Raw genomic sequence first — 21542 nt, forward strand, 5'->3', positions numbered from 1 at the left:
AGAAGGGTAAGATGAGATTCTAACCTTAGCAAAATTGATACAGATTAATTGGGGAAAGAAGGGATGGAGGCAGGGAGGGATAGAGAGAAAGAAAGAAAAGTCTTATAGTCAAACAGAATTCAAATCCCAGGTCTGTCCATAGCAGACAAACCAGGACTTCATTTTCCTCCCCTATAAAACAAGAAACAAGATTGTCTTCAGGTGGATGAGAATACTCTGTGAAGTTCCTAGCTCAGAGCCTGGCACATGGCAGGTGCTCAATTACTATTTGTTCATTTATTAATTTGTCTAAAAGCTAAGAGTTGTGGTGTGAAAAGAGAATGGGATACAAAATCTGCAGACTTGAATTCAAGTTTGATCTTGCCACTTACTGAGTAAACGACATAGCACAAAATCATTCAGCCTCTCTGGGTTTAAAATGCCTTCTTGTAACTGATAAAAAACAACCTACTGAGTAGGATGAAATGACTTACTATCTGTAAAACACTTTGCACCCTGCCTTACCCTTCAAAAGCCCTTTAAAAAGCAGTGATTAGTATCAGCTACTTGGTGAAAGGGCTTTAGGGATTGAAGATAGGAAGGTATGTTGAGAGAGGTTGGTCAGCATCCTGGTCATTTAAATAATTGCAAGTATAGATTCCAAATATTGTAATGTGATCTTGCATGCTGTACCTGTATGCAAATATTTAACCTGTAACTATCATGTGGGTTACAAGAGTAAAAAGTAAAAAAATCTCCATCCATTATCTGATGGAGATTTCGTACAAGTGGAGGGGACCAGTGAGCGGGCAAAATGGAATCTGCTGGGCATCTACACAGGATATAGCTCCCAAAACAGGAGAAGAAAGTGTCTGGGAGCTTTGGAAAATGTTTCTACTCATGGTACTGTGCAATCCAACTTGGAAAACACCATTCAAATATCACTGGCTGCAAAGAGGAGTGTGTTGCAACATAGATCATATACCAAATCATCTTGCTAGAGAAAGACAGTTAAATAGCCTGATTCTACTGCATGGTGATGTCACAAGGGGAACACTAAGGGGATGAAGGAGGAAGGAGAAAGTAGAAGACAGCAGCCTCCCCTGCTCCATCCACAGAGACCTGTCCTGGGGGGTACTATCTCCCTGATTCCTGTCCTCTTTCCTTCCCTGCACTCGGCAAGCTGGGAAGTTTGGATGATTCAAGCTTCTGTGGACTCATTTTTCAACTCCAATGACAGTTTGAGTTTATTAAGAAGATGCTGCTTCTCCTTGACCAGGTCTTGGGGAAGGTTGAAGTTGATTAATGCTCATGAGGCCAGGAAGAAGAGGGAGGAGTCTGTAGTTTGGCCACCTGCAAAGAGAAGAAAAAGAGATCAGCCAGGTATCCAAAAGGTGGTGAGGGAGGGGCACAAAGTCAGCAACCCCCTGTAGACCACCCTGTTTGGTTTGTAGGCACTGAGCTAAAGTTCATTGTGTTTGCTATCAGTTCTTATGATTGGGACAGTCTTGTGCTTTTGGAAATCAGTGTGTGAAACAATGGCTGGTTGCCAATTTACCTTCTGATGCTTATTTGAGTTGCATAAGTGGAGTTCCAGGAGGAGCTGACTTGAAAAAAAATGAATGGTATTCTATCCCCCAAAGAATAGCCACTGAGGGACAGATTGAAAGCTGATTACCTTCAGCTCAGTATGAGGAAATCTGGAATTCATGCCTCCATGCCCCTATTTGCCAGGTGTGCTGGGTTCAGAGAAGTGGGCAGCCCCACCTGAGCCTTGTTTTCTGCATCTATAAAATGAAAAAAATTCTCATTGCAAGGAAAAATGTGTTTTCCTTTTCTTTGATTTTTCATTTTATTGTATGCATATGAGCTGATGGATGCTAACTAAACTTATTGCAATCATTTCACAATATTTAAGTCAAACCATTTATGCTGTACACCTTACACTTATTCAGTGATGTATGTCAATTATATACAACTGGAAAAATGAGGAAAAGAACACCAGTCATTTAGTTGACATTAACAGATATTTACTGATCAATAAAACCCAGTACCAGAAATCATGTTAGGGATATTCTGAGATGAGTAAAGACATGGTCTCTGCCCTCAAGGATCTGATAGTCTAGTCTGCCTACTTGTATCACTCATAGGCACCACGTGGCCTTACCTATCTCTTATCCCATCTGCCAAAGAAGCCTCCAGCTTTACATGAACTCTGCATGACTTCACACAGACATGACCTGATGGTGCCTTGCCTCCCTCTTGCACAAATATGGCCTCCTATCTTAGGGGTCTCGTGTTGACATTATGGTGTGAAACATCTCAGGACCCTGCTCAGTACACACACATATGCAACCCAGAATTGTAGGGGAGTAAGTACCCCTAAGGGAAAAACAGAAGTTGGTATCCATGGGTAAGTTCTTCCCCAGGTATATCCCTGGATGAATGTTGCTAAGATGTTGTCTTACATAACTTCTTGAAGGATGATCTTGTGCAGTCTAGTAATCAGTTACACTTAAAAGCAGCTGGAAAGGGGTGGGAATTAACTTTATTCAAGAGCTTCCCATGTATCAAATACTGAGCTTGGCATAAGGCATAAATGATCTGATGACACAGCCTCACAGTAACCATTCTGTTCCCTGCTTCACCCGTTTGATCTCATTCCTGCTCCCTAGGATTGTACTTTCTAACAAAGCAAAAGCACATGAAACTTTCATCAGTCTCTATTTCCTGTTTTCAATTTCTGTTTTCTTAACCCAGGCTAAGACAGCTGGTACCCAGAATAGAAGGCAGATCCTAGAAAGCAGACTCCCCAGAATGGGATTTTGAAGGTGGATCACTCAATCTGATGACAATTGCTCCTGTTGCCAATAGTGGGGAAGGTGGTGATAGCCGATAGCATATAATGGTATAAAAACACTAAGATTTTATTTTACTTTGAGATGATGTGTAGGATGAGACACTGAATATGATGGCTGTAGTACTTAAAAGGTATATGAGCATTGATAATTAGGTGGAGTGACCTTGCTTTTGTTCACTACATTGGAAACCTTGACAATAAAGAAAATGATAGGGTTGGGGAAGCTAATTACCAAGTCAAAGCATAATGTGAAAGCTAGAGGCCCTGCAAGGTAGCTTTAGGGAGACTCATCTCCTAAAGCTTCAGGACACATGATACTGAGTATAAAGCCTAGGATCTCATTGTACTGGTGCTATAACTGTCAAGAAGAATACATGTCCAACCTCTACTCTCTTACATTAGAGTCAAGACTCAGGCAGGAAAAGAAAGGGGTCATGAAACCTATTGGGGGCTTTTGAGTGGATAAGCCTGAGAATCTTGAGCCCTCTAATTTCACTGCTGGGGAAGAGTAAACTCTTCTTGCCTGGAGACAAGGATGATGCTTTGCAAGATGACTCTTCTCTTAAAAATCTTCAGCTATCTTTCAAGCCTCCAGGGAAATCACCAGGATCACATTGAAACACAGATCAAGCAGTGAAGTGCAGTCTCTGGTCTGGGAGGAGGTCACTTATAGGCTGAAGGAATTATAGGCAGCAAACAGGATAAAGTGTGTAGAAATGGATCTTGGTGGGAGGGCAGCAAATAGACTAAATATGAAATATTTTTTTACTTAGATTATCTTCACTATATTCTGAAAAGTACAGAGCCTAACTGCACAATCTGTTGGGATGACTTCTTGACTCAGACATAATAATGATCTTCTTCTACACTTCATCTTCACTTCATCTACAGTGAATTAGGTGGAGGTCTTAGAATTTCCTTCGTGTGATATTGAAGAAAAGACCAAGAAAGCAGAGATATGAATGGATGTACTTTATCAAACCTGAGAATCTACCTCCTAACCATGTCCTCCAGGATGGCCCAGAGGAGAGCCCTTTCACTAAGGCAGTAAGGAACACTCAGATGAGACATGCACTAGCATCTTTGAGAAATTTAATGGTGGTGGCTTTCCTCTGTGAGCTGAAATAGCTGATGGGAGAACTGCCACAGAACCCAATTCCTAGCATCAATGGATTTGATAGGATAAAGGAAAGGTGAAGGCTAGGGGGCCGCACTTAACCATCAGAGGCATGGTGGATGTAATTATTGTAATGGGCAGTGAGGCCAGAGTAGAAATCGGGGTGCTTTGAACATTAGGGATCTCTGGCAATGGTGGTAAAAGATTGATACATGTTTAATGAGCAGCTCTCTGAAAAAAAATAGACAAACCTTACTTTAACATTTGCCAATTTCCATGGTGCAAGTATTCCTATAATGATCATTTTCAAGCTCTCATTCTGACTTCATTCAACATCAGGTTGGGAAGAGATATGCACAATTTGTTCTTGTGAACTGATATGAGCTGACTGCAGCACACCACCAGGCAATGGCTGTGCTCATAGAGTTCTGTATAGTATTTCTTAACTTATGTGCTAAAAAAAAAAAAAAAAAAAATGTTCAAGGGTTGTTGAGCAGAAGACTGCTAGCAGTCATCCAGACACCAAAATGGAAAATCATGGTCCCTACTTAATTTTTGATCAAAGACAGTATGCAGACACAGCCCACTGATTGAAAAGGAGACTGGGTCTCCTAAAGTAAGGACCCTCAACACCAGCTCAAGTATATATGGCGGATATTCCTCTGAGCCTTCCCAGTAAGAACATGTGGCTCTTTTCTAGGATATGTGTACAGCAGGGGAAGGTAAATATTCTGACTTCTTAAGAAGTTTTCTATATGGGTTCTTACACCGACTCATAGCACCTGAAATATCATTGTAGTCCTAATTAGGAGAATTCATGGAGGCCTGGTAATAAAGATAATCCTGGCTCTAGTCCATCTCACAATAGGTCCCCTATGGCTGCAGACCCACTCTCTGGCTAGATCCCTGGCCTCTAAGAGTATGATTGGAATAGATGTACTTAGAAGCTCAGTCGGAGAAGGACAAACATTGTATGGTCTCATTCATTTGGGGAATATAAATAATAGTGAAAGGGAATAAAGGGGAAAGGAGAAAAAATAAGTAGGAAATATCAGAAAGGGAGACAGAACATGGAAGACTCCTAACTCTGGGAAACGAACTAGGGGTGGTGGAAGGGGAGGAGGATGGGGGGGGGTGGGGGTGACTGGGTGGCGGGCACTGAGGTGGGCACTTGATGGGATGAGCACTGGGTGTTATTCTGTATGTTGGCAAATTGAACACCAATATAAAATAAATTTATTATTAAAAAAATAAAAAATAAAATAAAGGGGAAAAAAAAAAGATGTACTTAGAAGCTGGCAGAGTCCTCCCAATGATTCCCTGGTCTATTAAGTAAGGGTCATTATGCTAGTAATGGCCAAGTGAAAGCCTATGAAATTGACTGACTCCCCACCTTCTGCACTGACCTAAATAGTAATCAGAGGAATAGTCTAAGAGAAATACAGAGGTTAACACCTTCAACCAAGATTTAAAAGCTGTCAGGGCAATGGGCTCATCATATCTTCATTTAATGCACCAGGGTGGTCCATGCAAAAAATAGGTGAATATAGGCCTTTGATGGTGGTGCATAAGTAAGTGGCAGCCCCTGTCATAGTCGCTGTGCTGGATCTGATGTCTTTATTGAGGCAGACTAACACAGCCTTTGGCACTTGCTATGCAGCTATTGCACTGGTAAAAACTTAGTTCTCAATCCCTATCAATAAGAGGATAAAATCAGTTATCTGCATATGATGGAGACAGCAATATGCATTAGTTGTCTTTCTCCAGGGCTATGTTAACTCTCCATCACTGAGATCTTGATCATCATAAAATTCCACAGAACAGTATTATGCTCCATTATTAATGATATCTTACTATCTGGACTCACAGAGCAGGAAGGGGCAACTACTCTAGATGCCTGGTAAGACATGAGCATACTAAAAGGTAAGGGATAAACCACAGGAAGATTCAAAGGCCTGACCTATTGGTAAAGTTTTATGAGTCCAGTAGTTTAGGGCATTATCAGGACACTCCCTCTAAGATAAAGGTCAAGTTACTGCACTTTTGTACCTCCTATCATTAAGAAAAAGGCACAGTGTTGATAGACTTCTTTGGCTTTTAGGGTAGAATATGCTACACTAGGGAATAATGCTCTAACCAAAATTTCAAATGACTCAGCAGGCTGCCAGTTTCAAATAGGGCCAGCAACTAGAGAGCTCTGCAGCAACCCCAGTGGCGGAATAACCTCCCTGCCAGGGGGGTATATGACTCAGCAGATCCGCTATCCATGTGGACAAGGTTGTGTTGGCAAGCTTCGATAGAAGCATTAACGTGCTGAACCTAAGGTTCTGAAAAAAGGCCAGAAGTTTGAAGCAAGGAAACTTTATTTAAAAAATAGCCCCTGGTAAGCTACTGGGTTCTAGCAGAAACCAAATGCCTGACCATGGAATACAAAGTAATTATGGGATCTGAATTACCTATCATGAGCTGAAAAGGATCATATCCACCAAGTCATGAGGTTGGGTGAGCACAGTTAACAATCAGTTGTCTAACAGAAATTAGGGTTTTAGGGATCGGGCCCAAGTAGGCTCAAAAGGCCTAAATAAATCACATGGATGTGTGGTCCAGAGTTCCTTGTCACCTACCTCTAATGCGCAGATGTCCCTTCTTCAGCTCAAACCTATGGCGTCATGGGGGTTTTCCCTATAACAGCTGATGGAGGAGGAAAGAACAGCCAAGTTCACAGATGATTCAACACAATAGTTTGGAGCCAACTGAAAAAACACCACTGTCACAGTATGGCCCCCTTCAGGGATGGCCCTGAGCGTGGCTCTGTATTGTATAATGGCAGCCAGACAGGAATGAATGAGCTGAGCAGCACAATGGGTGGACTGTATCAGATACCCTGCATGTACCACTCCAGATCCTCTGGGGTCTTATCTCCTGTCTCTTCTTTCAGCCCTTACTGTGATAGCCAGCTCTGCATGAGGTTTTACTGACTTCAAGTAAATGCTATCCTACAGTATCTCAACTTATGCCTGCACCTAGAGCAGCTTGCCTCCTGTTACAGGGTTTTCTAGTTGTCCTCAAGACAGCAAGCTGTAGGTTTCTGCTTGGCACCCTCACCTTTGAAACCCAAAAGTGTGGGTGAATAATGCTTCAAGGGGAAAATCTCAGAGGAGAAAGGAATCAGTGGATAGATTCCCATTTCTTTCCAGATTGACGATCCTAAGATATAATTTATGTAGCTTCTTGGAGAGCTACACCATGAAATCAATCAGTCACATGTAGCAGGGACAGCCCAGTAATGCAGCCATATATTGGTGTTCACTCTTTCCCTGGTTAGCTCCCATTTTCCCTCACTCCTGCTCCCTGCACTTGCATGGCCTAATAAATTAGTATTGCATAAACCTTCATCTCAGGTTTCTGGAAACCCAGATGAAGATACTACTTGGCAAAATTGCCACGAAGATTAAATTTTGGAAAATAATAAAAAATCAAAGTGTTTTGCAAGCACATTATGTACTAGCACATTATGTAAATATTAGCTTATGGTTATTGGGTCTATTTCAAGTTTATGTTACATGTAGAGAGGAATAGAAAAATCCATAGGCTGTAGAGCAGGTAAACACATGCTGTTTTGTCTCTACTCCCAGTCCCTTCCTTTGAATCTTAGTCAACCTGAGTTACAGAGTATTTGTCACTTTACCCACTCTTCTTAAATTTGAAGGACCACTTCCTCCAGAAAGGCCCTAACTTTATCCAGTTCCTTTTCCAACACAGTGATAATCATCACCATCAACAACAAATATAATCTGAGACCATAGTTTTATGGAGACCCTTGTTGGATAGAACCTAGTCTTGTGTATTTGATGTAAGTTCTCTGAAAATAGAATTTGTTTACCTTTTAATGTGACTCTTGGGTAGGAAAACATTAGTTATGGGCTCTCCAGCTGATTTTCCTGACACAGTGGGACTGATTCATGCAAACCCTTCTGTTCAGTATAGTCTGGGGGACAGTACCAGCAAGACTGGGATGTGTGGTGAGAAGACTTGCATTCAGGTCCTGGATATACCACTTAAATGCTGCATGATTCTGAGTCCTACCTCCTTGTTTATCAAATAGGCATGTCGCTGTCTTAAAGCACCTTCCAAGTATTGTTGTGAGGCACACGTAAAAAAAAATCTTAAAAATTTATTTTTAAACTGAAAAGGCTTTATACATCTACTAATTGGATTTATCACTGTTCTCCATGCAGACTCTGGATACAGAAAAAGAATGCTTTTTTTTTTTTCTTTTTACTTGAAGAATTTGTTTTGCAGTCACAGAGCACAATGGGGACCTTTTCTGACATTTGATGTTAGGGCCAAGAGATTTGCCCTAAGCGCCTGGGATCAAGAGATGATGAGGAGTGTAGCAAATAAAGCTTTGGTCCAATATTTCATTTTAACCAAAAATAACTCGTATTTGTTAAGTATGTTAGCATTTACAAAGCACATTTCACAAAGTGTATCTCATTTCTTCCTCACAACTCTGTGAGGCCACTATAGTCTTCCCCATTTTATAGATAGGGTCTGAAACTCACTCAGTACCTCTGAGTCCTAGTGCATGCTTCTTCCCTTGAGATCTACTAGCTAAACTTGGCCTAATATATTCTATGGCTTTTGGGGGGCTAGGGGGGGTGTTGGTGGGGAGCATGCTGTATCCAGCTGTAGATCTGATATACTCCTGACCTTTTGGTGAAACCAGTCAGGTTGAGAGAGGAAAAAGAAATTCTTAAGGTTTTCCTAAGACCCTAGTCTTGGCTGCTCTCCAACACCTTTGGGAAAACAACAACAAACAAACAAAAAATACACTTAATGTCCACCACTGCCTATCAAAGCTAAAATTATGGTCCTGTCCTTTTGGAAGAGCCACCAATCCAAAGAAATCAGCCAAAGTTCAAAATCTCCAGACACTTAATAGATTACTCACAGGTCAGGGAATGAGGTGAATATTCCCACCCCAACCCTATTCTGGTCACTGAGATACTTACTCAGGGCTCTGACTGGGTCCTCAGGGCTGCAGGAGAAAGGAGTAGGTACCATTTGGAAATCACTTCTCAGGAAAAAAGAAAAAAGCAACATATGGTAAATGGAGTCAAATTCTTTTAGTGTGATTCTTTGGAGAGAAATGGGTAATTCACCAAATGCAGGACTATCTTTGCAGCTGGCTGATGTGGTGGGACACCATGGAGTAATTGAGACTGAATTACAGAGATTTTGATTATGAGACTGGATTTTCAGCAAGGCAACCCAGCTGACACAAGCCACGTGCATCTTCTCCAGGGGGAGCCAGGATAGTTTACATTGGTTCAAGTTGGCAAATGACTCTTCTGCATTAGCAGCTCCAGGATAGAGTAAAATTGGTGGTGAGATTTTAATGAAGTCAAGTGTTTAGAATCCTTTAGTAAGGTCTTTGACAGTGCAAAAAACATTATCGCCCTTCAGCAGATAGGTCTTTTAGGGGTCGTTCATCTACCCTCTAGATTATCCTTCTTATAGGTCTCCCCAAAGATTTACAGCAACAGGAAACACCGACTTTTCAGAGATGTTTTCTTCCCCTCCTTTCATTGAGAGTCAAGCTATAAAGCATGAGGCAATGAGAGGGTTATCTAGAATGTGACTTTAGAGCCAGACTCTAGGACAAAGTGACAATATAGTACCAAGAACACTACCACTTGAAGGGTCAAAACAACTTTGACTGCTGCTTCCTCTCTCTTGCCTTGGTGCTCATCTGGGCACTGCTGAAAATCTGGCAGCAAGCAAATTGAGTGAGTCACTGACCATGAACCTCAAAAGCAGAAGCAGATATGGACATTGTGTTCCTGGCAATTTAGTTTTGTCCATCTATGGCTTTTGCTTTCCATGTTTCAACTGTCCTTTAAAAAAAAATAGCTTTTGTTTATTTAGAAGTTATTCACTGATTACTAAAAACATGTATTTTGCTTACTTTATCTCAATAAATCCTCAATAAACCATGGTAAGTAGTGTTATTTCCATTTTACCAAAGAAGAAGCTGAGAACATGGAGGTTAAGAAAGTTGCCCAAGTTCGGGATCCCTGGGTGGCACAGCGGTTTGGCGCCTGCCTTTGGCCCAGGGCACGATCCTGGAGACCCAGGATCGAGTCCCACGTCGGGCTCCCTGCATGGAATGGAGCCTGCTTCTCCCTCTGCCTGTGTCTCTGCCTCTCTCTCTCTCTCTCTGTGTGTCTCTCATGAATAAATAAATAAAATTTAAAAAAAAAAAAAAAGAAAGTTGCCCAAGTTCATACAGACAGTAAATGTAATAAAGCTGGAACTTGACCCCAGATCTGACCAACTCCATAGACTGCTCTTTACCCTTAGGTACATTAGCTTCTCTGTGTCCATGATGTTTTCCAAACCTGTGACCCTGATGGACATTCAGCTTCTAGAGGTCACTGCATGTTAAATTTTGATTCGTATAATTCCTATGCAATAGGATTTCTAATAGATATTACAGTGTTGTGATTATTTAATGAGGGCTTTGGAGTTATACATTTCAAGTTTGAAAATTATTTTTTTACTCAGTAGCTACATGACCTTGGGCAAATCATCTTTCCTCCCTGCACCACAATTTCCTTATCTGCAGAATGAGGATAATAATAATATCTATCTCATAGGACTATTGTGAAGAATAAATTATATAATGGATATAAACACTGCAATTTCTGACACATCACAAAGGGTCAGGATGATAACACAACTGAGGAGGAGAAGGTTGGGCCATGAGAGATTTAAAGAAAAACAGGACTCATCTTTGTCTCTAAGAAACAGAACCAATAGGAGATAGATAGATGACATATAGATAGACAGATGATAGTTGGATAGATAGATGAGAGAGAAAGACTGAGGAGTTGGCTCATGTGATCATGGAAGCTGAGAAGTCCAAAGTATGCAGGGTAGACCAGCAGGCTAGAGACCCAGAAAAGAATTTGATGTAGCTAGAATCCAAAGGCAGTCTGCTCATGGAATTCCTTCTTCCTTAGGGAAAAAGTTAATCTTTTTCCTCTTAAGACCTTCAACTGATTAGATGAGACTTAGCACATTATGGAGGGTCATCAGCTTTACCCACAGTCTAATGTTAATCTCATCCAGAAAGTACCTTCACTGAAACCTTTAAGCCAGTATTTGACTAAATATCCAGGTTCCACAGCCAAACCAAGTTGACACATAGAATTAACCATCATATCTAGCCCTGGCTTTCCAAGTTAAATGCACTCATTGTCCAACCAGAGCCTATCAGGTGAGGACCACAGTCTTTCTCATCTAAGCAGAGAATGAATAAATACTCTCAACAACTTGACCTTAGAGCAGCCAGGGGTAGAAAGAAGGAGGGAGATGGGATGCAGTATTGTCTTTAATGGCACAGTGACCAATATTCTCATGCTTCTTTCCTTGTCTGGGGCTCCTTCTTTCTTCCCAGTCTTTTAGCAATGTCACCAAGCAAACGAACTCTGAAGGAAAGGGCAGGAGCTAGCTGAGTTATAAGGTGGAGGAGCTACCACACTTTTGTCAATCTGTCGCTAAGACATGTAAGAGAGACCAGCCCCCTCTACCTCACTCTCTCACCTCCATCTGCCCAAAAAAAGAATGATCTGGGTATATGAATAGAAATCTCCTGAGGGAACTCCAAAGTTATCTATGGGGATAGTATTGTGAAACAAAGAACTCTTTACAGGTTCAAGTGATGGTCTACCCATAACAAAATGAACCTTAAGGGAAATAAATGTATAGTCCTTCATTTAGGTCCAAAACAAAACAACATAAAATAAAACATCTACCAAGAAGGATTCAAGGAAACATTCCAGTTTAAAATTGTACCTAACATTTCCCAGTGAAGTCTTTATCAACTTGCCCACTAAAATACCCACAGAGAGGTACCTGGATGGCACAGTTGAATATCTGACTCTTGGTTTTGGCTCAAGTTGTGATCTCAGGCTCATGAGACTGAGCCCAGAGTTGGGCTCCACATTCAGTGGGGAATCTGCTTAAGACTCTCCCTCTCAAAAAAAAATAAATAAATAAATAAATAAAAATAAATTAAAAAAATAAAAAAAGACTCTCCCTCTCCCTCTGCCTCATTCCTCTGCTCTCTGTAAAATAAATAAATAAATAAACCAATCCTTAATATAAAATAAAATGAAATAGATAAGGATGAAAATTAATAACATTGAAAATGAAGCCTGATGGATGACTGAATGGCAGGATCTGAAGGGAATCTCTGTTTTCTAAGAGACAAGCAGAATGGGAATGAAAAACCCTTTCTGAGTTTAATCTCATAACACATGGGGACTTTGCCTCATGTGGCAGAGCCTGCTGGTGCTCCTCACTTCTTCCTGGACCCAAAGATAGACTGTATTTTACAGCCTTCCTTACAGTTGGGTGCACCCACATGCCTGAGTTTTGGTCAGTGGAATATGAGCAGAGTGATGGGGCTACCTCCAGGACTGGCTCATATAAACCTCCCAAGTACAATCCTCTGCGCACTTTCTCTATCCTCCAATTGAAAAGAGAGGGTCCTAAAAGTATAGAGGAGGGTGGAGACATGAAATGGGAGTAGGGGAACTAGCCCTTTGTCCTACTTCCCAAAACCAATACTGGGACGTGGGTGAAAAATGATTTTTTACTATGTTAAACTGATATTTTGGAGTTATTTGTTATAGAATGTAGTTTACCCTGATACACTTACAAAGTGGAGATGATATAAACTGTTTGAAAGACCTTGCTTTGCTCAAGGTGAGCAGGAGTGCATGTCTGATAGGGAGCCCAAGGTACAAGAGAAGGAACATCATCCAGAAGACACATAAAGGCATTGCTGATGAACACATGCAGAGCTCTGAGACCCAGGTGCAGGGTGGGGAGGACAAGGCGAAAGTAGATCCATTATTTTTCTGTTAGAAATGTGATAAAACTATCAAATGTACATTAAGCCATTTGTGAAAGAAAATTAATGATTTAGGACTACATTTAATCTGTAATTATATAAGACTTAATGATCTTTTCAATGGGACAGAAAATTAAAAGCTACCATTGCCATATCCAAATATTTGTGCCACAACCAAACATTTAGTCACTCTGCTTCTACATCTCTGAAAATGATATACTACAGGACCCAGAGGAAAAGTTCCAGAAATGATCTGACATTTTGCACAGAACAGAAATTTTGAACAGAAATCACTACACAGTAAAATAATGAAAATATAATATACCTTGGAGGTAGTAAAAAAGAGAATTTTTTTTTCCCTAGTAGAAAGCAGAGTCAGTAATTAGAAGGACAAATTTGAGAAACTCCCAGAATTTCCCCCAGAATTCAAGGGCAAAGAGATGATAGCAAGAGGAATAAAGATGACCATGGCAAGCATGGTGAAATGAATGGGGGAAAGAGTAAGATTGTTAGAACTTTTAAACAGGGGGCACCCAAACATAGTTTTGCTGTTGACTCAAAACATTCAGTGAAATGCAAAAGTAAAAAGTAAAAAGAAAAAAAATTAAAAGATAATTTTCAGAAATTTAATAAGAGTATTCAACGTGGTACCTATGCTCTCCAGACACCAGAGATGATTTTTTTTTAAAAGCAAAGGGGAAAATAAAGAATACCAAAAGAGAGGAAAAGAAGTCATAAACAACTAATGCATACACGGTGGATGTTCGTTTTTCCTGACTGCTCAGCATCTGGCTGGGCTCCGACTCCTAGGTTAGAAGCTGAGGTGTCAGATCCCTCTCTCCCTGGCATCAGCCAGCCTTGAATCTTGGGCTCAGCCAGTCTGATGCTCCCATCTGTGGCTCTGAAAGTTGAGGAGTGGCACAAAGTTTCTATAGCTATGGAAGCCATGCAATGGCTATGCAGTCAGTGACCAGAAACAGGGCAGTTTGGGGGTGGCAATAAGAAAGGTCCAGCTGCAGTGTCCTTGCATGTCCCGGGGCATGCCCTCATGATCTCAGCTCTGTCCTGCCTTCCATAGTTCCTGCTTGTCCTCCAAGCCTGTTCCTGATCTTCCCAGTCAGGACAATATGTACCTTTTCTGCTATGTTAGATTCTATTTCTGTTGTGGACAAACAGGAGCCTAAGTGCTGTAGCATAAAACAAAATGATAGATGTCACCAAAATAGAAATACATAGATTTAAAAATTGCTTTCAAAAGACAAAAACATCTCAAGTTGAATTTAAAATATTTAAACTCAGGGTGCCTGGGTGGCTTAGTCATTAAACTGCTGACTCTTGGTTTCCACTCCAGTCATGATCTCAGGGTCAGGCTCCACACGACGCAGGGAGTCTACCTCAGGATTGTCTCTCTTCTTCTGCCCTTTCCTCCCTTTTCTCATCCTCCCCACCTCTCAAATAAATAAATAAATCTTTAAAATATTTAAACTCAAGAGAAATACCTCAAACAAAACAGCTCAGAAAGATTAAAAGTAAAAGGGTTGGTGAAGATATGTCCAGTAAGTGCCAATTAAAAAAAGCAAAGGAGAGATGTTAATACAAGTGAAAGCTGAATTTAAGAAAAAGGATTTAAAGGGCCCCAGAGGTTACGTTTATATTTATTTTTCATCGCACAAGTTATTATTAGGAGAATAAATTATTATAAAAATTAAATTGAGACAGAAATATATGGAATAAAATGTGAAAGTGTTTCTTTCATCTCTCCCACTATTACTCCATCCCTGAGAGGTAACTTCTGTTGTGTACCTGGTGGTATATTTGCAGATCCTTTCTTTTAAAGATTTTATTTATGTATCTTATTTTAGAGAAAGGGGGCATGTGAGAGCAGGGGTAGAAGCAGAGGGAGAGGAAGAGAGAGACTCTCAAGCAGACTCCCTCCTAGGCCAGAGCCCCACAGTCGGGGTTTGGGGGGAGTAGTGGGGCTCAAACTCACAACCCTGAGATCGTGACCTGAGCCAAAGCCGAGAGTCAGATGCCCCTATTTGTAGATCTTTATGCACATGTCTGCTTCCATATTCACAGAGATAGGACTTGGGGATTTTGTTAAGTCATAGTTGTGGTAGCTGGGGGGCACCCCTGAGAGCAGACGACAGCCTTCCGGCATGGCACCTGCAGGCTGCTGCAGTGTCTGAGCCAAGGTCAAGCTCTCCCTGGGCAGTGAGCAGCTGGTCATTCAGCACAGAGGGAGTGCCCAGGCCTGGCCATTTCTGCCCAGCGTGGGGCTCCTTCAGGAACAACGTGCACTGGATCTCCCACTGCACTGGCCAAGACTGTCGGAGTGGCCGCACAGTCCCAGGCTCCTCTCAGCCAATCTGCCTCCTTCCCGCCCTGTTTTATGGTGTCAGCTATGCATCTTGGTTTGGATTTCCCTGCTGACTTTAGGTCTCTGTCTTTCACGGGCATACCTCCAATTAACCTCTTGGACTTCTCAGCCTGTTTTGGCACCCAAATGATGCAGCTGATTCCAAAAGTGGCCTAAGAAAACTGGGGCAGAGATGGGGCTCAGAGATTGGATCATTCTCTGCTCACGGGAAGGGAGGATCCTGTTGGGTGGTAGGTGAGCCATGGGTAAGTCCCTGGCACAAGTCAGTGGTTTTGTTGATAAAAATTTTACAGTGGTGACTTGAGAAAACATTCTGGGGGAGGGAACATCCCAGTATTTAAAGGGTATGGGGAACAAAACATACAAGGACAATGGGTTTGGCTGGTTAATACAAAGCTGCATTGATGTCCTAGAGCAGCATACTAAGCATCTGTGCAACTTACAATTAAGTTTGAAAACCAGGACCTTTTTTTTTTTTTTTTTTTGATAGGGCCCCTTATCTCTTGCAGTGGAAAAGTAGACACAACTTGGTATCTCATAGTCAGAGTCATGGAGCTTTCAACACTGAAATGATTTAATGGCTCAGCCAAGGGGATTCTGTTATGCTCAGGTTAAGGGCCTTACTAGAAAAACCTAAGATCCTAAAAAATGGGATGGGGCATCTGGGTGGAGACCTGAGAGGACTGTGTCCTGCAGCCTCCCCTAGTCCTTTCCCTATTAAGAGCTGGGACTTGGTCCACATGGAAGGATACTGCAAGGCCTCTCTCATACTAGGAAACAGGGCAACACTTCAGGAGCTGTCCCTACCTCCTTCTAGCTGCCATTTTGATAACTAGGGGCAAATCTCATGACATGACATGACAAACTAGGGAAGAGCTGAACCCAAAAGGGGAAGAAAGAGATTGCATTCTGAAGCAGCTATAAGAATTAGCTAACACATTCAGTCATGAGCCAAGGAAGTACCCACAGGACTGCATTTGTAGGATACATGTTCAAGGGGACACAGGACTTGATAAACTAGGATTCATTAACTTTGGGACACTCTCTCACAAAATAAAATTTAGCACCCTTGTAAGGACTCCAGGAAATGGACGAACTATCTACCAGGGTGGATTTTAGAAGCTTAGAGAAAAGTGAAGGCCCATGCTGAGCAAATTTGAAATGCATAAATTGCTATGGCAGATGGGGACAAGGATAAAAGGCTTAGGGAAGTGAGGCCAGAAGACCCAGTTAAGGATTATGTGACTTGGGAGGCTCAGGCCATCGGGAGGGCACTGATGAGAGGGTGCCTGAATCACTCCAAAGTTCAGCTGTGGCTTCTCTGCAGGCCAGGGTTAATGGTAGGAGACATGGTGACAGAGCTTGGCTGATTGGCAATGAGGATGATGCCCTCCCAGTATGCTCAATCCTAGCAATAGCAGTCAGGCGACAGCCTTTAACTACCAGAAGCCAGAAAGTTGCAATTACTGTAATGACTGGCAAAGTCAGGGTGACAGCCAAGAGATCCTGACCTGTAGAGAATTATGGAGATGGTTAACAGAATACGGTGTTCCTCAGGGCAAAACAGATGGGCAGCCAACAAGGGCTCTGCTTAAAATATACAGTCAGAAGAAGGCAATAATATATTATCAGGAGAAGGAGGTCAGTTGCTCCAATAAAAAGTCATGATCCCTTGCAGAGCCAATTTTCAGATCTGGAAATCTTCTGATGATGGCTGGGTCCCCAGGACGAAAGAACCTGAATCACTACGGCAGGTATATGCTGTAAAGGCTCCCCAAAGGGATCCACAGACGTTACTTGAGTATCTGCACACTGGAAAAAGATAAATACCCATTTTGAGGACTATCGGACACTAGGTCCAAGTTAACATTGACACCCAGACCTACACCTTCCTCCTGCTTCCTGTAAGAGTGGGGGCACGGAGGAGCCAGGTAATAACTGTGGCCTGATCAAAGTCTGCTTCTAGCCGTCCACTGGGTCTGTGGACCCAACTGTGGTCATTTCCCTGTTCTCTAATGTATAATCAGGATTGGTGTGACCAGCAGTTGATGTAAACACCACAGTGGGTCCTTGGCCTGTGGGGCAAAACTAACATCACAGAAAGACTAAGTGGAAGTCTATGATTATCCCCTTTTTGGCCAAATAGGGGCTGGAAGTCCCTTTCGTATCTTTATGTCGTTCTCTAGTCTGACTCCAGTAAAAACTGGATATATTCTGGAGCGTGACTATGGACTCCCACAGTCTCAACCAAGTGGGAGTCCCAGTCCCTGCTGCCATGTCAAATGTAGCATCTCAGGCACACAGTGTGCTCCCCCTGACTTGACAAATGTATTCTTTTCCGTCCTAACCAAAAACAGTTCATGCTCACATGGAACAGATTATATTCATTTCATTTTCAGTTTTGCCCCTCGGCTATTTTGCTCTACTACCTTCTGTCATAATCTAGTCTAAGGAGAACTGAAACATCCGATCCAGAACATCACATCGATCCATTACGTGAATGACATCATGCTGACTAGTCCATATGAGCAAGAGGAGGGAGGTGAGAACACAGGAGGCCTTGGTTAGTCACATGTGCTCCAGAGGATGGAAGACAGACCCAAGGGAGATCCAGTAATAGATTTACTCATGCTAATAGTCAACATAATAGTTGATTGCTTAGATGGAGCCCCTGTTTGTTTCAGAAACAAAATGAAAGTTCCACTATTATTTATTGCTGCTTGGATAGCCCTACCTGATTAAATAAGACGCGATGTCCGAATAATAACAAAAATAACTAAAATTTTATTGTACACTCAGTATACTCCAGGCACTGCTTCCAGTGCTTCTTGGGTTTTCACTTAATTCACATAATAGCCCTTTGGTTGTTGGTACCATTTGGGGTGGTACCATTATCATGCCCATTCTACAGATACGGAAACAGTCACTGAAAAGTTAAAATTTTTACCAAGGTAGATAAAAGTAGTAACTATTGAAAAGCAAGAATGTGATTATCACAATTTGCAGATGCCCTGATTGCCTTCCTGAAAAGCCCTGAGAATTCACTGGAAACCATTAGAAAAGTACTATTAATAACAAAGCATCCCCTCTCCAGCCTGCTTTGCTCCCTCTTCTCTGGGACACCGCAAGAGTCATCTGGCAAGGCAGATGTTTAATTTTGTCCTGGCAAGAGGATATGGTGTCTGTTTTCCCCATTTACTTATCTTAATCTTTAATTGCCACCTGTCCTCCCCAAGCACTTGGGCTCATTTTTACTTTGCTCCAACTTACAATCAAGGGTTGAGCCCTGAAGACATCTGGAGTCTTAAAACCCAGTAATGATAAGCAGAAACAAACACAAAGCAAGAAAATCCCTTAGAAATCTCTGACCATAGTGAATGTGCATCTGTAAGGCCCTGTAAGCTCCAGTGGTAAGGCTTACCAGCAGTGGAGGGGGAGGCAGGGCTGGCAGAAGCGAGTCCTTTAAGACCCACACTCGGATTCCAGTATTGACTGGGGCTGTCCATGGGTTGGCCCTGGGTCACAGTGCCAGCATCTGTGAGTTCTCTCAGGACCAGGGCCCCACAGCCTGCCTGGGAAGGATGCCTGCTGGGGCAGCCTAGAAAGGGCTTGAGGCCAGCTGGATGATCACCAGGACTCTGTATGCCTATGGAGGCAGTTGCAGCAGGTAAGGAGAAGAAGGAATAAAGGAAAGAGCAGAGTAACTAAAGCTGGCCCTATAAAGATAAAAAAATCACTATCCAAAGGACATGAGGCCTTGTCCGATAAAATGACCCTCAACCATTCAGGAAACAGCATGGTACGGTGGGAGAAATATTGCATCAAGTTCCAAAGGCTGTCACTCACGTCCTCCCATAGCCACTACCAGCCAAGGTTCCTCTGGTGAAGCACTTTATCTTCTTCTAGGTCTGCTCGGGATCTCAGGCCGTCGCTGCTAGAAGGGATGTGAGGGCTCTATTTCTACGCCTTCATTTCAATACACTAACTCCTTCAAGTTCCCAGGCTTCTTGGGGACACGAGGCCCCAGCAGCAGTCTGAGGTTTCAGGCCCTGCTCTCTCTGATTCTTTGCTATGGGGTTTACCCTGTCTACTCTGCAGAGAACACCCTCTAAACCACAGATCCCGAGAAAAGCAACTCCTCCCCTGCATCCAACAGTGGGCATTTGAGAAAATCATGTGAGGTCTGTAAAAGGAGCATGGCCACTCCTTTCCTGTCTCCCACAGTGGTCATGAGTATGAAAGAAGAAGATATGAAAGTGCCTTGTGAACCTCAAAGGGTGCACACAGGTGTGAGGCTTGTTATCATCACCCTATTTCTTAAGGCCACCTCCATTCCTCCCCTCTTGAGCTGAGCCCTCGGCCAGTAGGCACAATGGTGCCTTCCTCAGTGGTCCTTGTGAGGATTATGGGAGATACTGGGTGTTGAGCATGTGTAAGGATTTACCCGAGCGTAACAACTGGGAGAACCTGGTGGTTCCGTTTGCAGAGGCTATTTGTGCAATGAGTGACCACTCTTTAGGGGTTCTGGAGGAGTACTGGGCCTCTCTGCAGGAAGCTGCATTCATCAGGCTGGTCCAGATGTTTCAAAGAGCCATCACTGCTCAGCTGCATTACTGGACTGAAAGCTCTGAGAACAACTATCATGTTAAGGCTCTCTTAGAAATACTGAAAAAGCTGCATAGGGTAAACCAGGCTAAATGTCAACTGCCTGAAAATATTTTCAAAGTAAATGAGCTTACGCACTGGCTTGATTTTTATGGGGATGCATATATAAGATCCTCTTGGAAAGTTAACTCCGTAAGCATGGACACTTCAGTTGGCACTCAGTATCCTGTCATATTCAGTCATTTTCCATTTATCTTTAATATTCTGTCAAAAATCAAACTACTGTATGCAGATTCACTTTTAAAAATACAGGAGAAGAAATTTAGAGCTTGCATGCGGTTGGTTGGAATTATGGAACAAGGAGGGTCCAAATTAGCTTTGCTGCCCACTTTTAACCTAACAGTCAGAAGGAGTCACTTGATTGAGGATGTTTTGAATCACCTAAATCAATTTGAGAATGAAGATCTGAGGAGGGAGTTAATGTTATCATTTAGTGGAGAAATTGGACATGACTCTGGAGGAGTCAAGGTAGAGTTTTTCCACTGTCTGTTTGAGGAGATGACCCGGCCAGAATATGGTATGTTCACATACCCTGAGGATGCTTCCTACATGTGGTTTCCCATCACACCTAAATTTGAGAAGAGATACTTCTTTGGTGTTCTGTGCGGACTTTCCTTAATCAATTTCAATGTTGCCAACATCCCTTTCCCACTTGCCCTGTTTAAGAAACTTTTGGACCAGACTCCATCACTGGAAGACTTAAAAGAACTTAGTCCTGTTTTGGGAAAGAGTTTGCAGACACTTCTGGATGATGAAGGTGATGACTTTGGAGAAGTATTTTTAATCTATTTTAATGTGCATTGGGACAAAAATGATGTAGACTTAATCCCTAATGGAAGTGGCATCATTGATGACCAGACTAACAAGAGAGACTATGTTTCCTAAGTATGTCAATTACATCTTCAACATCTCTGTGAAGGCAGTTTATGAGGAATTTCAAAGAGGATTTTACAAAGTGTGTGACAAGGATATTATTGAATTTTTCCATCCCGAAGAACTAAAGGATGTGGTTATTGGAAATACAGATTATGACTGGGAAACATTTGAAAAGAATGCACATTATGAAGAAGGATATGATAATTAACATCCCACCATAGTGATGTTTTGAAGGCTTTACACAAATTGACTTTGGAGGAAAAGAAAAAGTTCCTTGTGTTTCTTACAGGAACTGACAGAATTCAAGTTAAAGCCTTAAAGAACATGAAAATAACATTCTGCTGTCCTGAAAATGTGAATGAAAAAGATCCCATAAGAGCACAGACCTGTATTAGTGTCCTCTACCTTCCTAAATATTCTACGATGGAAAGAGTGGAAGAAGCCCTTTAGGTAGCCATCAACAACAGCAGAGGCTTTGGCTGATCCTGCCTCACACACATCCTTTACCTCTTTTCGGGAATCTTTTCAAAAATAAAAGTAAGAACGCAAAGATTAGTGTAAAAAAAAAAAAGACATTATGGTAATGATTGCTAATTTATTGTCTAATCATTTTGTTACACATACATCAAATCATTAGGTTGTACACCTAAAACCAGTAGGTTATCAATTATATCACAAACTAGATGAGAAAGACTGCACTGTATATCAGAAGGTAACAGTAGGGGGGATCCCTGGGTGG

At 42.0% G+C, this 21542-nt stretch overlaps 1 long non-coding RNA gene and 1 pseudogene across 1 annotated transcript; one reads left to right on the forward strand and one right to left on the reverse strand.

Annotated features, from left to right (window-relative positions):
* Window positions 1-1726: 1726 nt before the first annotated feature.
* LOC121490676 lies at window positions 1727-18748 on the reverse strand. The gene is made up of 3 exons (XR_005987747.1): window positions 18684-18748; window positions 8972-9033; window positions 1727-1766 (listed from the first exon to the last, which is right to left on the reverse strand). It is a non-coding gene; the product is annotated as an uncharacterized LOC121490676 (long non-coding RNA).
* A 942-nt stretch (window positions 18749-19690) lies between these two features.
* On the forward strand, window positions 19691-21286 carry LOC121491805 (annotated as a pseudogene).
* The last annotated feature ends 256 nt before the right edge of the window (window positions 21287-21542 follow it).

This window comes from Vulpes lagopus, chromosome 5, assembly GCF_018345385.1.
Source record: "Vulpes lagopus strain Blue_001 chromosome 5, ASM1834538v1, whole genome shotgun sequence".
Taxonomy (NCBI): Eukaryota; Metazoa; Chordata; class Mammalia; order Carnivora; family Canidae; genus Vulpes; species Vulpes lagopus.